The sequence below is a fragment of the Petromyzon marinus genome, unplaced genomic scaffold (genome assembly GCF_048934315.1).
Source record: "Petromyzon marinus isolate PM22_M1 ecotype Great Lakes invasive population unplaced genomic scaffold, UKy_Petmar_22M1.pri1.0 PM_Scaffold_23, whole genome shotgun sequence".
In the NCBI taxonomy this organism is placed as follows: Eukaryota; Metazoa; Chordata; class Hyperoartia; order Petromyzontiformes; family Petromyzontidae; genus Petromyzon; species Petromyzon marinus.
The window spans coordinates 1,235,179-1,245,954 of record NW_027423202.1 but is presented as its reverse complement, the minus strand read 5'-3'; positions in this window follow the sequence as shown (position 1 = coordinate 1,245,954).

Below are 10,776 nucleotides of genomic sequence, written 5' to 3'. Positions count from 1 at the left end.
AGACATGACGTCATCGAGCCGCCCAGCGCGCATGACGCCACGTTCCGTGACGTCATCGCACTAGACGGCACACATGACGTCACGTCCCCATTTTACTCCTCTACAGTTGTAATACAACACAGGACAGAGCAGTGCATCGTGGCTGTTTCTCTCTCTCCCCCCTCCTCCGTTCCGAGCATAGATGGACTCGTCCGTCTGAACAAAGCTCGTCGCTTTCCGTGGTGCTAACGTTGAAAAGAAAAAAGAAACCGCCACTTTTTCAGACATAGTTACATGCTAATCCCTCACACTAATATTATGCTAATCTTCCAGTTACATGCTAATTTCTGACTTTAACATCCTGCTAATCCAACACATTAACACAGCTACTTCAATGCTAAATTCTTCTGTTGATATGTAAACTCCTTCGTCAAGGCGCTCTGCTCCTCCCACCCAGCTTAAAAGATGCTGCCAAGCTTGGCAGTGTTCACTGAAGCGCTGTCTTCCCGACAGTTCTGTTTCTTCACCTGAGGAAGGCTACTTGTGTTGTGGCCAAAACGTCGTGAGAATTTTATTACGTTTTATTTTTATTATTATTTTATTTCCATTCTACGTGTATTTACCGAAAGAACCAAGAAGATGAATCCTGCAGTCATGAAAGCTTTAAAACGAAATTTAATATTGACATTGTGGGTATGGATCTCGCCAAGAGGAATCAATACACCGGAATCGATTTCCTGATATATGTCGTGAAGTCAGTTTTCAGTTTATTTATTTTGTATAGCCCTGTGAGCCATTCGGCTCTTAAATCGGGTGCAACTACAACAAACAAAAACACGAACAAGAAAACATCTTAAAGTGACTATGTGACTGTGCAAACAGAAAATCCATGAAAAAATAGCAAAATATTCCTGAAAAAAGCACCGTACACCAATGTTGTGTGCAAAAAATCCCAGTGGGATATAAGTCAAACAACAACAATAACAACCAAAAGAAAACTTAGATTAAGGCCATCAGTCTAACTCCGTACTACAACAAACAAACATGTCCGAACCAAAAAACTATTCGAAATCTATAAAAAAAATAAAGCCATAATTGCAACGTAACAGTGATCACAGGGACTGTGACCGAATTTTTACAATAAACTACATAAATAACATGTAGCACCAAATCCTAGAGCCATAGCTGGCTGCATGAACAACAGAAACATCAGTCGAAGTATCAAATTTTTCAATGCAGCTTTGAGATCAGCACGCTAAATCAAAATACAGATAATACTTTGCAGCGTCATCCGGAGCGAAACATTTTATTTTACGCCAATGAATAGCAGTGGCAGCTAGGGGTGTACAACTCTTCTAGAGCAGTTTTGAGAGAAGATCTCATTGGTAGCGATTCAAGTTGCAGTTAATTGGCAATAGCATTCCAGCCCCTGGGGGCATCAATAGCAAAGGCCCTTCCTCCAGTTTTTTACGGCAATTGGGAATGTGAAGCTGGTAAATGAGCGAAGACCTGAGGTCAAATTTGTTCTTTGAAACAGAGAGGAGATCCAGCAGGTAGTCGGCGGATTTTTTTGTAAGTACATCATGAATAAATAAGATCTGGTGCACAAGCCGTCAAACATTAAGATATGTTAAGTTTGATCCAATGTAGAGATCACAGTGGTGAGTCCTATATGGGCAGTTCAATGTAAATCTTAAAACCGAGTGATAGATGGAATCAAGCTTCTTCAGTACAGTACTTTGGGATGATTTATACACGATGTCACAGTAGTCAAGTACAGGCAGTATGGTAGCTTTATCAAACCCAAACGGAACATTGGGGGGAAGCAGTGCTTGTGTTGATACAGAAAACCAATTTTTATTTTGGTCTTTTTACCAATATAATCAATGTGATCTTCAATATTCAGTTTTGAATCCAGGATGACCCCAAAATACAGTACTTATAGATCTTGACTTGCTCTATTTGATAATTATTTAAGGAATGTAATTGGGAAAAAAATAACTTCCTGCTTTAGTCCTGGTGAGAAGCATAGCACCTTGGTTTTGGAGGTATTCAGGACTAGTTTAAGAGCAACTAGCTGATGTTGTATTTTGATGAAATCACCCTGTAGCTTAGCAATCACGTCATCTGGAGAGCGGCCAGCAGTAATCAGTATCATGTCATCTGCAAAAAGATTTACCCTGGAATAATCCAGGTCAGTGCCCAAGTTATTGACATAAAGAGAGAACAAAAGGGGGCCGAGGATGGAACCCTGTGGAACCCCTTTTTTATCTTAACACTCTTTGACCTCCAACCATCTGTGAATACAGTTTGGGTGCGAGAAAAGGGGTAATTTTGTAACCATTTTACTGCGTTTTCGGAAAAACCGAGGCAACTTAGTTTACAAAGCAGGGTGTTGTGGTCTGCTGTATCAAAAGCTAGAAAAAGACAGGCACAGTACTGAGAATTATCAAGGCTAATGTAAATGTGATTCAGAGAGTCTAATGCAGCAGATGTGGTGCTGTATTTTTTTTGGAACCCAGATTGTTTTATATGTAGTAGATTGTTGGTGGACAGGAAATTGCTAATTTGGTAGGTCAATCATTTTTCAAAATGTTCATCAACGGGGACAAAATTGAGATAGGTCGGTAGTTATTTGGATCATCTTTAGGGCCCCCTTTGTGAAGTGGACGGACATAGGAATGTTTCCATTCTAGAGGAACTGATGCTTCTTTGATGGACAGGTTGAAAATATGGGCTATAGGTTTGTATATTAGGTGACCAACAGTTAGAGCAAAGACGGGAATACTATCTGCTCCGGTAGAGAAGGACCCTTTGAGGTAGGACGGTTGTTTCAGAACATTACTTTCGTGGATTGGCTGGAAACTAAATTCGTTTAATGTTTGGACAGAGGTGTAGGAATTTGCATGAGCAGGGATAACTCCCAATACATTATCAAAAAGATTACCAGCTTCAGAAAAATGAAGGTTAAAATTGTCAACTATTTTTTTGGGATCTGAAAAAATATCCCCATTTCGGTTAAGCTCAGCGGGCAGATTGTCTGTTTTGGATGCCTTTTCGATACATTTGATTGTTTTCCAGAAATTCCTGGCATTTCCATGTGATTCCAGGAGAGTAGAGGAAAAGTAGGCATTTTTGCATGCCGTATTTTTTTTAACGCATCTATTCCTTAAAATCCTGTGTTCTAGCCAGTCATTGACCAAATTACTTTTCTGAGCACATGCCGAAGCCTTGTCCCTAGTTTTCATGAGCTTTGTAATGAAAGGATCAAACCATGGTGGGCGGTTGCCTTTAGTTTTAAATCTAACCAACGGAGCATGTTTGTTAAGAATTTGGAGAAACATGTACCTGAAGGTCTCCCAAGCCGTAGTCAAGTTGGGGATATCACAGACCTTGTCAATATCCGAGTGAAGCACATTATTAGTACATGCCTGAGTGCTGAAGTGTCTCATAGAGTGCTTCTCAACCAATTAAGGGGGGGCTTTGGGTCTTGCTGATGATCTCACCCCAAAAATTAAGGAGTGATCACTAAGGTTATTACCCAGAACACCAGTCAGTGTGAAATTGTGAGGGGCATTTGTCAATAGGACGTCAAGCAGAGATGACTGTCCCGGATTTTTTAGGTTGGGTCTTGTGGGGACATTAATTAATCGAAAAAGATTAAATTCATCTGCAAAATTTGTGGCCACGACTGGCGGGTTTAGCCAATTCCAATTTAAATAACCCACTAAAAATATTATACCTTCAAGGAGGCCCCCCAAAAAGCTCTCTCAGTAGAGATGCAGCTTCAATATCCTTCCCACTAGGCGGTCGATAGCAGCACACTATCAAAATATGTTGATCATTTGGGAGAGTTATTTTGAGAGCCAGACCTTCAAAGCAACATTTTTTTAAACAAGGAGTGAGCTAGTGAACATGCAATAGTATTACGAACATAGATGGCAATTCTACCTCCTTTAGATCCTCAGTCAAGCCGAAAAAGGTTGTAGTTGTCAATCGCAATCTGCAAGTCATTGACGGCAGGAGTGAAATTTTTTTCTGTTAGGCAAAAAATGTCCGGGTCAAGATTTGCCACTTCTAGTTTTACTTGACTTAATTTAATCACAAGCTCTCTGATGTTGACATGTAGAACACCAACAACTTTCCTGCCAGAAAAATCTACAGAATTATATGAGTTATTTTCAATTGGGCCAGGATGAAGCTCAATACCACCCAGAAATAAGAAAAGTAGAATTAATAGTTTCCACAAGTATTTTCTGTGAAAGGATGAAGAGCGGCGAACCTTAGACGAATAGCAGTAACTCGCAGATGGTGTTATTTATAAGAGCAGAATAAAGTTTGGAAGGAGTGCTGGTGAAGTAATGGGACAAAGATAGGGTTTAAAAGGATACACTGATGGAGTGTAGACGTGTCTATGAGCTGTTTCATTAGCAGGTGTAGTAGCAAATCGAGCAACAAGTATGGATGCAAAGTAACGAGGGTAGCTGTTTGTAGAGTTGAGTGTGGCACTAGATATGGCCGGGAGGGACAGCAGTAGGATACACAACAGGAGAATTGCCATCTCTAAAATATCCGGGGTAAACACAGATTAACACACAAGCGGAAAATAAAAAATATATACTTGTAGGCCAAGCGCGAGAAAAACGTCTTGCCGCACTCGTCACACATGCACGGCTTCTCGCCCATGTGCTAAGGTTGAACAGTGCCCCCCCCCCCCCCCAGACAGAGAAAGCAGATTTTTGGCTGTTGTGGGTCCGGCTGAACCGCTTGCACCACCTCCTTTCCCCGCCGCAGGATGGTGCTCGAGCTAGCCCTCCTTGAGCTCAGCCCACGACTGGAATGTCGTTTCTTGGCCTCTCATGTCTCTGCTGCCCGACCAGACGGCCCCACTGAAGCCCACACAGGGGACTCTTCATTCACGACCCTTGGCCGTATTGATGATCTCCGTGAAGTTTTCCAGGAACACAGCTTGGGGTCCGTCGCAATGTTGCCTTGGCAGGAACACAGCTTGGGGTCCGTCGCACTTTTAACTAGGCCTCACTCAGGCTGTGCCAGGTGCACGATTTACTAGGCCTCACTCAGGCTGCACCAGGTGCACTGTCAACCAGGCCTCACTCAGGCTGCGCCTTGTGCATGATTAACCAGGCCTCTCTCAGGCTGCGCCAGGTGCACGACCCGCCAGGCCTCACCCAGGCAGTGTCATGTGCACAACCAGGCCTCACTCAGGCCGCGCCACGTGTATGACCCACTAAGCCTCACGCTGGCTGCGCCTTGTGTATGATTTAATAGGCCTCACTCAGGCTGCGACAAGGTGCACGATTAGCTAGGCCTCACTCAGGCAGTTTCACGTGCACAATTTACTAGGCCTCACTCAGGCTGCACCATGTGCACGATTAATTAGGCCTCAGGCTGCACCACGTGTATGATTAACTCGGCCTCAATCAGGCTGCACCAGGTGCACGATCAGCTAGGCCTCACTCAGGCTGCGCCACGTGCACGATTAACTAGGCCTCACTCAGGCTACGCCAGGTGCATGATCAGCCAGGCCTCACTCAGGCTGCGCCAGGTGCATGATTTACTCGGCCTCACTCAGGCTGCGCCACATCTTCACAGGTGTGTGGAATTTATTCTCTGCTATCCTGATCACGCTCAATCGAATCAAATTTTAAGATTTCCGGTATGGATGTCGCCAAGAGGAATCCACCACGCTATCCTAGATTTGAAGCTTTCGTGACTGCAAGGATCCATACATACTCTTTGGTTCTATTCGGTAAAGTCACGTAGGAAAAAATTAAACAACAAAAATCACGACGTTTCAGCCACAACACAAGTGGCCTTCATCAGGTGAAGGGACCGTGCTGTCACGAAGACAGCGTAGGAATTAAGAAAGTCAAGCCAGGTCGCGTCCTTTAAGCTGTGGGAGGAAACCAAATGCTTTGACAAAGGAATTAGCATAAAGTACTGATAGAGCACCTAATACTTGGGGGAGGGGGAGGGGAGTTTACAAACGTTGTTTTGACGGGAAATAAGCTGCTGTGAAAGTTTGGTATGTCACTACTTGGATAAATATACTGTACCATTGAAAATTTGTTTAATGTTTGGTATGATTTAGAACATCTTTCCAATGATTGCTAAATTTGAAACAATCTTTTCTCGGTTGAAATTGTGTCTGTAAATCTGAATTGCATTGTGGACAAATCTCTGATGATAACCTATTCGCGAGCACAAATCAGATTTGAAACACGGCAGAACGAATTCTTCTGCCGTGGCTGACCACTGTTCCAACGCTGTGGGTGATCATGATATAGTGTTCTCCGATACCAAGGTCCTTTGCAAACCTATAGATTTTTAGCGCGAGCAGTAGCGAGCCACACGAGCAGACACGCGCGTGCACGCAGCCACCGCAACGTGAGTGGTGGGTTATTCATACGGCTATTATTTTGGCGCGAGTCGGGGCAAGCAGTGTACACCTGTACGGGTATGCACGTGCAAGTAGCCACCTCGGGATTAATGGTGGTTTACGTGGGAAGTGTGTGGGATAACCCGAGGCGGTGGACAGCCAGCCACTAGCCATGTCCCACAGAGAGGACGCTGGTGCAGGGGGGCCGATCACTCGATTGGCGGCAGCCCGGCGGGGAGGAGAGGAGGAAGGGGGAGAGGAGGAGGGGAGCATCAGCCTCTGCAATTACTCATTGTAAATGTTGTGGATTTACTCTCCAACACACCGGTGGACTGACATAGAAACTAATTGACACATTTTGTTTACGTGACAAACCTTACTGGTTAGCAGAGTCGGGTGGTGGCGGGTTACGACACATTTATATTTACACGATCTGACCCAAAAACCTTTATCTTATCTCATAATACGCCACGGGGCGTTTTTTTCCTGTAACGCTCTGCCAGCTGGTTGATTGGTTTGTCTCGGTGACGCCACGCACTGCAACAAAGCAGCCTGTGCAACGGGACTCCTGAACATAATTTCACATAGCATCATCGCAAAGGCTGGCTGGCTAACTGCTTGCTGAGCGTTACCTCGCGTATGAAGGATGACGTGTAAACGTGATACAAACTTCCAATAATAAAAAAGGGAGACACCCTGTGCTGCAAAATGCAACATTATTTGCAGCTCACCGTCATAACACTTTACGATCAGTTCCCGCCTTACTCAGTACACACAGTACATCGCACAGTATACACACAGTACACCATAGAGTGTAAAGACAGCCAGTACATTCACTCTTACAATCAGACTGTGTTTATCATTGGAGGAGGAATACGGTGAGCTATGAAGCTCATGTTCACAGATATTCAGGAGGGGTTCGGGCAGTCAGTGAGTTGCAACAATACAATAAATTATACCAGAGTAAGGGAGATTCAAGTTAACTAATTCAAAATAAATATAGTTAGCATGGCAGTACAAATTGCGCTAGCACATACATTTTTACAGATTTGTCAACATCTAATGTAATATTCTTGGTTCTTTCGGTAAAGTCACGTGTAAAGTCTACGTGACTTTACCGACAGAGCCAAGAATATGAATCCCTGCAGTCACAAAAGCTTTAATATCAAAATCTAATGTAATAATGAGCAAAAGCAGCAAAACAACAATAACAGCAATAACAACAACAATAACATTGGCAAGAATAATTACAAACCATGCCAAGACAACGCACAGTGCCACCATCACATTGCACTTGACAAGTTAACTCTCGTGGATACCACTTCCGTAGCCCCGACTGAACGCGAAGAGTCTCTGGTGCGCACGCACCTCCACGTGGAATCGGAACTCTGCCCCAGGACAAATGACAGCGCCAGCCTGGCCCGTGCCGCCTGCCTGATGAGGGCGGAGAGCGGGAAGGAGAGACGGGGAGGGAGTTCTTCCTTCCACTCTGAGAATCGGTCGCTCAGTCGGTAGGTAGAGACTGAGCCATCCTTAGGGTACAGCGAATCGGGAAGACCGCCCCGGGCCCGGCGCTTTGGGAGGCCCGCACTTCGAAGTCAACGGTCAACTGACGTTGGCTGTAATTGACCACGGTCCCTTACGTTACGGCAAGCTTCGGGCTCACTTCCTGGAGTCGTGGAGTTCTTCCATTACTAGTACATTTCATAAAAGTGTGTTTAAAAGAAGTGTTTTTAAATATTACTTATCTCGTGTGAGTATGTGCACTCTTTATCCTTCAATTTAACCTCAACGCAAAATAATTCTGTTGTATATACAGGGTGGCCATGAGTCTGGAATCATAGGGAAAACTGACTTATTCATATGTTTTTGTTTCTGCAGGCCCAAGGTGTCTCTGAGTAAGGAAGAACGAGTCAAGATAATTATACTCATAGGAAATCGGGAGTCTGAGGGAGGTCGCTGTTGAATTTAACAGATGGCATCCAGACCGCGAGCCAAAAACACAGAGCTCTGTTTTTCCTACGATTCCAGACTTATGGGACACCCTGTCCATTGCATCATTCACACCAACTGCTTGTCACACCGCTGTACAATAATTACACGTAGTTCGTGACATGAAGGACGAAAAATATCAACCAAAAATAGAAATGAACAAATCAATAAATGGCATGAACGAGAGGTTTTCACAACAGAGGTTACAAAACCCCCCTCTCCATACCTCTTCTTCCCGCACAGCCGAACTCACGCCCCACGCTCCCCCCCCAATCTCCCCAACGAGAGGACGGCGAGATGCGAGCGGCAATAAGGGTGTCAGAATGTGCACTGTGCATGAGCGTGTGGAGTATGTGTCACACATCTACCAGTATATACAACTAAACTATTTTTTTCTACCAGGTAAGGCCTCTTGACCTATATAGCTCTTTTCAGAAGCGACCTGGCCACTAATGATAGCACAATGAAGTGGCATATCATGTAGAAATGTATCGCAACCAAATACCTATATCGCATGTTTCTAAATGTGGAGGCAATGATAGGATCCGGAAAAAATCCACACTAACACACTCCAAATAAACATACTTCGTCAGAGTCAGGATGGAACCCACAACCTCCTGTATAGCAGGCGAGGTAGTCAGCATATGTGGCGCCCCATCTCAGACGGAGTCATCCCAGCCAACTCAAGTTACCTGGGTCTGTTCTGAGCTCCTCCTGCACCTAGCCTGGCACAACAGTACAACCCATGGCACCTGATTCTGTCCCGTGAGCTCCTACCAGCAAGCCTTCGACACTTCATGTGGCCTCAAAGTGGACCTAACCAGGCACAAGCGCCGTTGTGACATGACCGCCACTCCTATCGTGTTTGTATTGTTTGTTGTTGTGACTTTCTGACCTGCCCCGACTGGACATCTGTGAAAAATATCTTCATAGGTCATCATATTCCTCCAGTCTGAATAAATATTCTGATTCTGAACTGGAACCCGAACTCAGGTGTCTGAGTTTGTAGCAGAGTGTGCTAATCACTACACTACTCCTCCCCAAAAAGCAGAAACACACACACATACATAAATACATAAATACAATCACAAAGACTAAGAGTCCCCATATAGCCTTTAGCAGACTGTTAGAGCAAGAGCTGTTAGCGAGCACCTCTGAAGGCCGGTGAGTGGCCAACATTACGCCCAGTCGCCTTTGTCTCCCCAGTGGCGATGTTTACTACACACCACACCAGGTACACATGTGAGGCTGAGTCGACCTATGGGAGGCCCAGGATCGAACTCCCGTCGCCGGGTTCGTAGCACCTTGCGCTATCCACTACACTACCGCTCCGAACACACACAGACACACACGACTGAGAAAGATCCCTCGTATAGCCTTAACAGACTGTTGGGGCAAATGCTGTTGGCTCACGTCACCATTGCTAATGTTGTGGTTTAGCGGTGTGGTGAGTGGGGAGGTGCACAACCGCGGTGTAGTCGTGATGGAGTGGTCCAACGTATTCCTGTAGTGCTGTGGTATTGTGGTGTAGTGTGGTGTAGCGTGGTGTGTAGTGTGGTGGTGTGTGGCGGAGCGCAGTTTGGTGTTGTAGTTGCAACTGAGGATGTAGTCTCAAACGAGAGACAGACAGAAATAGAGAAACGGATAGGAGATAGAGACAAAGCGAGATAGACAATGAGACAGTGAGAGAGACACAGGGAGACACACTTCCATGACTACCGGAAGACATAAACACCCTCACATGCACACAGTGACACTTAAATATTGACTTAAAACTTTCGAGACTGCAAGAATTCATATTCTTGGTTCTTTTGGTAAAGTCACGTAGATAGAAAATAAAATAAAAATGACAGATAAAAAAATAAAATTGAAAATAATACAAGCAAAAAACACAAGCGGTCTTCATCAGGCAGATGATGAAGACTGCTTGTGTTGCAATCGAAACGTCGTGGGTTTTTTGCTTTTATTATTTTCAATTTATTATTTTTACTTTATTATCTGTTATATTTATCTAAGTGACTTTACCGAAAGAACCAAGAAAATGAATAGTGATACACTTGTTATGATAACAATCTCAGGCACGTCATGTAGGGTACAGCCCCTGTCTAAAATGTCAATATTTGTAGTTCCGAACATGAAATATGTAAATGATGAGAACAAAAAACAATCATAACCAAAGAGTAGTGCAGGCTGAAAAAAAACACGCGTTCCTAACAAGACACACAGATTATTTAATTTAAAAGCACACGGCCATTTGTGGATATGCAAAAAAACCCATAAGCATTTTCTGAATACGTGCATTGTGGTCCTTTAGCCTGAGGTTATTTTAAATCCAACATTGAGTCAATGTGACCGACCCGCAGCAGCAGCAGTGATAGACAAACTGTGGACTGCTTCTGACCTAA